The sequence below is a fragment of the Petaurus breviceps genome, unplaced genomic scaffold, assembly GCF_028583685.1.
Source record: "Petaurus breviceps papuanus isolate PSGF00001 unplaced genomic scaffold, PetGlider_PUasm1.0 90721, whole genome shotgun sequence".
Classification (NCBI taxonomy): domain Eukaryota; kingdom Metazoa; phylum Chordata; class Mammalia; order Diprotodontia; family Petauridae; genus Petaurus; species Petaurus breviceps.
In genome coordinates, this window is record NW_027187322.1 from 6,281,156 (window position 1) to 6,289,335 (window position 8,180).

Consider the following 8,180-nt stretch of genomic DNA (forward strand, 5'->3'; position numbering starts at 1 on the left):
CTTTCTTTCTTTCTTTCTTTCTTTCTTTCTTTCTTTCTTTCTTCCTTTCTTTCTTTTTTACCAACTGCTATAGACCATGGACAGTTAGGTGGCCCAGTGGATAGAGTGCTGGCCCTGAGTCAGGAGGACTCATCTTCCTGCATTCCAATCTGGCCTCAGACCCTCACTATCTGTGTTACCCTGAGCAAATCACTTCACCCTGTTTGCCTCAGTTTCCTCATCTGTAAAATGAGCCTGAGAAGGGAATGGTCAATCACTCCAGCATCTCTGCCAAGAAAAGCCCGGATGGAATTGCAAAGAGTCACAACTGAATAACAACAATAGTCAGGGTCCTGGGACACAAAGACCAAAAGAGCAGCAGAGAGTCCTGGTCTGGGAGAAGCTTGCTTTCTGCAGGGGACACAAGTATGTTGGGAAATTATGGACATTTGTCATCACTTTGAGGTTTGATAGAATGGCTATTCCTCACACAGTATGCCATCTCCCACCTCCACACCTTTGCACAGGCATATGCCCATGTCTAGAAGATGCTCCCTCCTTAGCCTTATACAATCTCTGGCTCCTGGCAAAACAAAGCCCAGGTGCCATTTTCTCCATGAGATTTTTCCTGATACCCTACAACCCTCATCCCCAGTGAGTAGCATTGATTTCCACTTGAAATTTATTTGGATTACTTTCTTTGTATGTTGTACTTGCTTCCACACACACAAACACATTGTATAACATGGGTACAATGGGAGATCGTTGATCTTGATGACAGGGACTGACTGGATTTTTTTCTTTGTATCTAGTACATTTTGGGTGCTTAATTGGTACAGTGGAGAAAATCTTGGATTTAGACCTGAGTTTAGATTCTAGCCTTGTGACTCTGGGCAAGTCACCCTCTCTATAATTCCGTTTCATCATCTTTGAAATAAAGGAATTGGACTCAGTGTTTTTTAAAGTCATGTTTAACTCTAAATCTATGATTCAGTGAATAAATATTTACTGAATTGAATTATAAGGGACTCTCAAATAGTGACTTGTCATTCTTTGTCTTTGTCACTTTAGGCTATACAGTTCAATACTTTCTACCTCAGTTTAGTAGATTGTAAAGACTAAAATGATGGACTTGGAGTCAGAAAGGCTTGGGTTCATATTCAGCCTCTGCTATTTACTAGTTATCTCTGCCTCTGTCTTTGACAAGTCTGACAAACTCTATCATGTAGGGCTTATGTATACAGGAAGTATCTACCTCCCATGGTGGTTGTAAGGAGCAGATGAGATGATAAAAGTTAATTGCCAGAAAACTTTAAAGCCTATGTGAATGTCAAATGTCATGTTTAGCTTTTAAACAAATGTCTGATTGATACCACAAAAAACAAACAAACAACCAATGGTCATCTCCCAAGGAGACCCCCTCCCCCAGTTCCATAGAACAAACCAACATGGTGGCCATGTTTCTGCCAGAGTATGCTGAATTCGGCACCTATACTCCATGCTCTCTACCCACAGGTAGGATGAGAGGTATGTTTCACTCTCAGACTCTGAATTCATTGTGAGCCACTCCACTGACTAAAATGTGCTGCTCATTTCCCTTTATATTATTGTGGCCTTCATGGAGATTGTTCCTTTGGTCCTGTTTACTTTGCTCTGTATCCATTCAAAAAGTTCTCTGCAAATTTTTCTGAATTCTTCAAAAATGTCATTTTTCACAGAACAATAATAAGCCATTAACTTCATTACTGTGCTTTGCCCAGCAGTTCCCATTGATGGCCATCCATTTGGTTTCAAGTTTTGTTGTTATTGTTGTTATTGCCACCAAAAAATGTAGCTACAAATATCTTGGCATCTGTGGGACCCTTCTTTCTGTCTTTGACTTCCTTAGGGTATATGCCTAGAATCAGAGGTAAAGAGCATGAACAGTTCCTAACAATTCCAAGTAGTTTTCCAGAATAGTTGGACCAACTCACAGCTCCACTAAAAAATGTTAGGGTGCCTATCTTTCCCCAGTCCCTCCAACATTTGTCATTTTTCAGCTATGATAATAATAATTGTTATTTTATTAACAAAAATGAGGACCATCACCCTACCCATTGACCTCTACCAGGAGGGCAGCATGGAAGTTTCCCAAGACATGACCAGAAGCCACATTCCAAGGAGGAAGTTTAACAATGAAACCCTAACTTCCTTTTCACCAAAACGATCATCCTCTGTAATGATAGTATGTATACATGAAGGACTTGTTAGTGGCAAATCCTTAATGGGTACTGAAGTTAAGCCAATGGAAGATACAAAGCTGAGACAGAGTTCATCTAATTTTATAGTAACTCTCATCAACACACTCCTCTTCTGCCCACAAACTTCCTAAAAAGGAGAGCTGTCCCTCAGAAAGCAGTTTGGACTGCCCCTAGAAGAGGGTGAGCTCCCTGTCCCTGAGGGTCAGTAAGCAAAGGCTAGATGACCACTTGGCCAAGATGCTGGAGAGAGTGTTCTTGATCAGGTCTGGGTTGGACTAGATGGTCTCAGATATCTCTCCTAGCTCTGAGAATCTAAGCTCCTATGATTTCTTATAAATCTTCAATAATTCATCTCAATTATCTCCAGTTTTTCCTGTCTATATCTTCTTTGTATATATCTTGGTTATTTACACATTGCCTCCCCCCTTAAAAAGAGAGGGAGAGGGAGAGGAAGAGGACAAGCTGAGTTAACCAACTATCTGGGTCCCCATTTAGGCAGTCTGGACTTGTCACAGGTTGTATTTGTCCTTCATTCTCAAAGAGGACCATGGCATCAGGGAGATGATGACATGACTTACAGCTGACTTTGATTACGGGAAGCATCTTATGAAGACCTTTAAATCCAACTGAGCAGTCTGTCTTTGATACTACATACCATAGGGAGCCACGGAAGATTGTAGAACCAGAGAATTTCAGGGTCAGTTCTACACTTTAGGAAGATGGTTTTGGCTACTGTATTGAGGGTGGATTGAAGAAGGTGAAGACAGGCCTGATGGTTTTTACCACAAGGAGGTATTTCTAAAGGCCACTTGCCTCTTGATGTGAGCTGCAGGAGTACAGGCTCATGAACAGCTATTAAATTGGCCCTCTACAGCTAGAACCAGAACCATGGCAGGGATGGGGGGGAGTAATGGCAACTGGCACCAAAACTTAGGTTGGGAAGGAGCCTGTGGTTCCTAAATAGATAAAGGGTCTTCCTAAAGTAGTCTTTCTTTGGATATTAGGCATCAGCCAAACCTTGGCTTTGGGTGGGGGGGGTGGGGGGGCAATTCATTCTGAGCTCTAGTATGCTTCAAAATTCCAAGTCTTAGGTAAATGGGAGCCAAGGTTCTGAAGGACTCCTTGCCCCAGAGTTAGGGAGGATGACCTTTTAACTCAGCAGAACTCAGTGACACCTGGGCAGGGTCTTGATCAGAGTAAATATTTTCTGATTTACTCAATCCTCATTTTCCTGGCAGATAGAGAGAAATTGTGTTCCTACACCTTCCTGTCTTAGCAGACTCTCTCCTCTGTTCTCCCCTCCCCATTAACATACATTTCCCATGCCATTGACAAGAAGCAGGCTGTGATACAAACACCCTGCTGACCCTGGAAGTCCTGGGTTTGAGTCATGCTTCTGCCCTTCGTGCCTATGAGAGCACGAGCTCCCAGACTATTTCCTCCTCTCTCAAAGTATAGACTTGTAATCATGTTTGCCCTAGCTGTCTTCTGAGGCTGTTGGGGCAGAGGGCTGTGTTGTATACTACAGGGGGCTGCACATACAGGTGAGATGTTCTTAAGTGAAGATAGGAGTAGTCTCTTTCCTGCCCTTCATGGTCACATTTCTCCACTGTGTATCTGTCCATGGACCACATTTTCTGAGTCCTCCCATACTTCTGCTTCCAGACTCCATCCACATTGGTCCTTCATGTAGAGGCGCTGCCCACAATCCATCGAGACCTTCTCATCACCTGTGCTTCTTGTCCACAATCTTCCCATCCTTCAAGGACTCGCTATCTGCCTTCTGGCCTGAGACTGCCAGCAGAACACCAGAGCTCATCTTTACGTTCCGGGCTAACATATCGAGTGGTCCCAAGGTCCTCGGCTTTTCAGTACCTCAGCTGTATTTGCTAGTATGGGTCATTTCTTTCCTGTCCTCTTTATCCTTATCTTAACATGGCTGAGGATCCTGTCTGCGTTTGAGTGTTCTTAAGCTCTTTCCTTGAAGTGGTAGGTGTGTAGTGGACAGAGTTCTGGTCTGCGAGTCAGGAAGACCTGAGTTCAAACCTGTCCTTGCACATTCCTCAGCTGAGTGACTGGGGCCAAATCCCTTAAATGCTTTCTGCCTGTTTCCTCCTCTGTAAAACAAAGGGTTGGACTAGATGTTCCCTAAGGTTCCTTTCCAGCACTGAGCCCTCGGATTGTTTGGGCACCAGCTCCCTGCCGCTCCCTGTGACTTGTCATTATAAATCCTAACTGCTCATTACAGATCATTGGCTCCCTCTCATCCCTGTCAACCTCCCTCTCTCTCCTTCTTTAAAGTTTATATCCTCAAAACCTTCCTATCAACCTTTATGTTGATTAAATGCCCCCCACCCTTCCCAAAGGACCTTTCTTATAAGACCTAGTTTACCCCATCTATGTATCCTTCACTATTTATTCTAAATCCAGCCTCAGATCTGACCCTTGGCAAGCCACTTGACTTCTGTCTGTCTCAGTTTCCTCATCTGTAAAATGAGGATGATAATGGCACCTGCCTCCAGTGGTGGTTGTGAGGACTAATGAGATGATGTTTGGAGCGTGCTTTGTGCACTCTACAGTGTGGGGCAGATGCGGCTATTGTTATCATTAATAGCATCGTTATCTGACAATCTTTTTGCTGTTATTTTTGTTCCACTTCCTTTCGAGTTTTGATCATGTTTCCCCTTAAGGCTAAGGCCCATGTCTTGAATCTTTAAAGTTGTCTTCTTCCCCCACACCCCAAGTAGCCGCTCTCAGCTCCTCTGAATCTCTGCTCCACCTTCAGCAGAACCAGGGGCCTTGCATTCCATTGAAGTTTGGATGAAGAGCTCTTGTCAACTTGTTACCCACCCAACCCAGAGAGGGAGAACGAGTGTATGACAAGACTCAAGAGTGGAGTGGCGATGGCGGATGAGGTGATGACGACAACGAAATGCTTATGTGTCCTTTTGCCAAGTGTGAGCTCCTCAGGATGGGCAACGTGGGCTCCAAAGTGCCCTGGCCATTGGAATTCATGTCAATCTAACACTCACCATCCTCATACCCTAGATGTCTGAGCGAGCACCATGTCAGAAACACTCCCATAATGAAAACAAAGTGCTGGGTTTGCCCAGGGCTAAAAGTTTGTATATATAAAGAAAACAACTCAAGCTTGTGTGTGCACCCCCCCACGCCCCACCCCACACCCCACACGCACACACCCCTCCTCCCAAGGCAGTGAACTGAGCCCAGACACACACTGCTTACAGAGCCTTAGGTCATGTGTTGGGAATGAAGATTAAAGTTGTCCCCTGGCTCTCCTTCCGTCCCATGCCCATGCTCGTGCCAACTGCCTGTGAAATGGTAAAGGGAAAGCAAGACATCTGAAAGATGATGACTTAGCATCCTTCCTCCCAAGGCCTGAGCAGTCATGGGGATGATGCCTCCTTTCAGTAGCCATCCCCATTCATCCTCAGGTGGGAAATGAAAAGTTGTTTGGCACTGCCCAGCTATTCTGCTGGGGTTCAGCGCTGCTTTGGGGAATCAAGCTGCTCTTCAGCCCCCCTCCAAACACAAAGACCATTGGAGGCTCTGCAGAGCACTGTTAGTCGGCTAATGCTCATCACTGTCCTCGTCTCGCTATCTCCTCTGTCTCTTAAGCTTTCATCAAACACACTGCGCCACAACAGTCTGTTTTTGTTAGCCAAGAGGCGATATAATGGCCTTTCAGGTGCATGAGACAGCCCCTCTGTTGTTTAATGGAATTTAGTTATAGGAAAAGTTGGGGAGCACAATCACAGTAGTTCTGAGCCCCCAACTAAGAAAATTCTTAATATTTAGAGAGGCAGTATGGTTTAGTAGGTAGGACACTGAACTAGGCGTCATGATAACTGAATTTAAAGTCTACTTCAGATACTTACTAGGTATATGACTCTGGCCAAGTTCCTTAACCACTGTGTGCCTCAGTTTCCTCATCTGTAAAAGGGTTGGAGTTGAAGACCTCTAGGGTCCCTTCCAACACTGAGTCTATAATCTTATGTTCTCTAGTCTTCTCTTGCTAGATCATACCAGAGACATATAAATCTAGTAGCAAAAGTATTTAATTAAGATTTTAAAATGTAATTATCAAAGAAGGAAATAAAGTTTAAAAAAAAGTATTCTCCTGCCCATGCACAAGAGAGCAAACTTCCTATTCTTCCAGTGGACTTTAATTGATTGCCCCCATAATCCCTTGGCTTCCTTAGCAGAAGGGGAATAAGGAGAAGGGTTGAGTATGGGAACTCTCATTTCAGAACTTCCCGACCCAGTCATATTCAAGACCATTACTGTCTGGCCCTTGGATTCTCTTCTCTAGGCAGCCTGCCCTGGTCATCCTGATCCAGCCATGACTTTGCTCCATGGGGTTGTCTTCTCTGGCCAGCTTCTGGCTGCCCCCTCCAACCTTGTCCTTCTCTGGCTTCTCACTCTCTGCTTCAGCCTTGCCCAAGCCTGAGGCATTACTTTGCAGAGCCCTCTCCTGGAGAAGTCCTCATGAACCAGGCTCCTGCCCAGCTCTCTGAGAAACAGAGAGTCTCCTCCAATAAGTGATTCTCTTGACTCAAGGCATTGTAGAAAATAGAGTCCTGGAGACCTTCCTTCTATAGTTAGAAAATGAAGTGACTTGGTCTCCCAGCACTTAAAGCAAGATGAAAACTGAGCTCCTTCCAAACCTGACAGTCACCTGACTCCATAGCACTTAGTCCATTAATGAGTCAGCTTGCTGCCATCACACAGAGTCTAAGGACTGGAGAATCAGCTGTTTGGAGCAGGAATCAGGAACCTCAACAGTCAAGCCCAGCCTCTTCAGTTCCCAGAGAAGGAGACTGAGGCACAGGCTGGCAAAGGGTCTTGCTCAGGGCTACACAAGGATGAAAGAGCAAAGCTGGGGTTTGAACCTCAGTTCTCTGGCTCCAAACTCACTGCTTCTCGAGCTCCTCACCACCTCATTGATGCTCTTGTGGTCATGTTCCAGGTTCATTCAGTTATACCTAAATTAAAAACTTCTTGGGTCCACTTGTCTAGCCCAGGGCCTCCCCCATGGAAGGCATTTGATAAATGCTTGTGAATGCTGAAATTATTCTGACCAGGTCATCCCCAAAGGGAAACCCTGACAACTTTCTCCATAGGAAGGCAGTGACTAGAAGAGGTGAGGCCCAGGGTCTGAGAGGGGTGCTCTGAACTCAGCTTAGTCTCTGGAGTAGGGGGAAAGGGGTACTGTTCAGGAGTCTGACCCAACTCCTTTACTGCCCGAGGCACAAGTCTTAAGCAACGGTGTTTCCATCTTGAGACAGTCTAGAGGTCTTTGTCATATTTTTTAACCTTAAGTCATCTCTCTCAATGCTGGGACATTTGCAAAGGAATTGGAGACCTCCCCCCATGCTGGACCTCCCATGAGGGCCTTTCCCTGATAGCCACCCATCTGAGGTAACCCCAACACAGTCCCTGGTGGGACAGGGAGGGTCTTGGTGCCTCACATGTCAGAACAGGATGGTGGGTAGAGCCCTTTGGTCTCAATCCAGATCCCGCCTCAGACACTGAGTCACTCTGGGGCCCTTGCGCCTCTCGGTCTCAGCTTCTTTAGCTACAAAGGAGTATAAGCACAACCATTCCAGCGGCCTGGAAGGGGGTTAGGAGCCCAGAAGGGACATCGTACTTCTTAGAGCTCTTTAGGAAAGTCTAAGTGCTCTGCAGATGGAAGATGCTTGACCTACACACGAGACCAGTAATGTACGCAAGTGCACCGATTTTGTCTGGGCATACCCTCACTTCTGAAGAGCTCACGGCCCAAGGCACATGTTTGGGACTTGAAGCATGTTCTCCCATGAAACCATGGATGAAGGAGGGGATGGATAGGTGCATGCATGTGCAGAACATTTATTACATGCCTTCTGGATGCCAAGCACTGTGCCAAATACTGGAGATGAAAGTGCAAGCAACCCACCC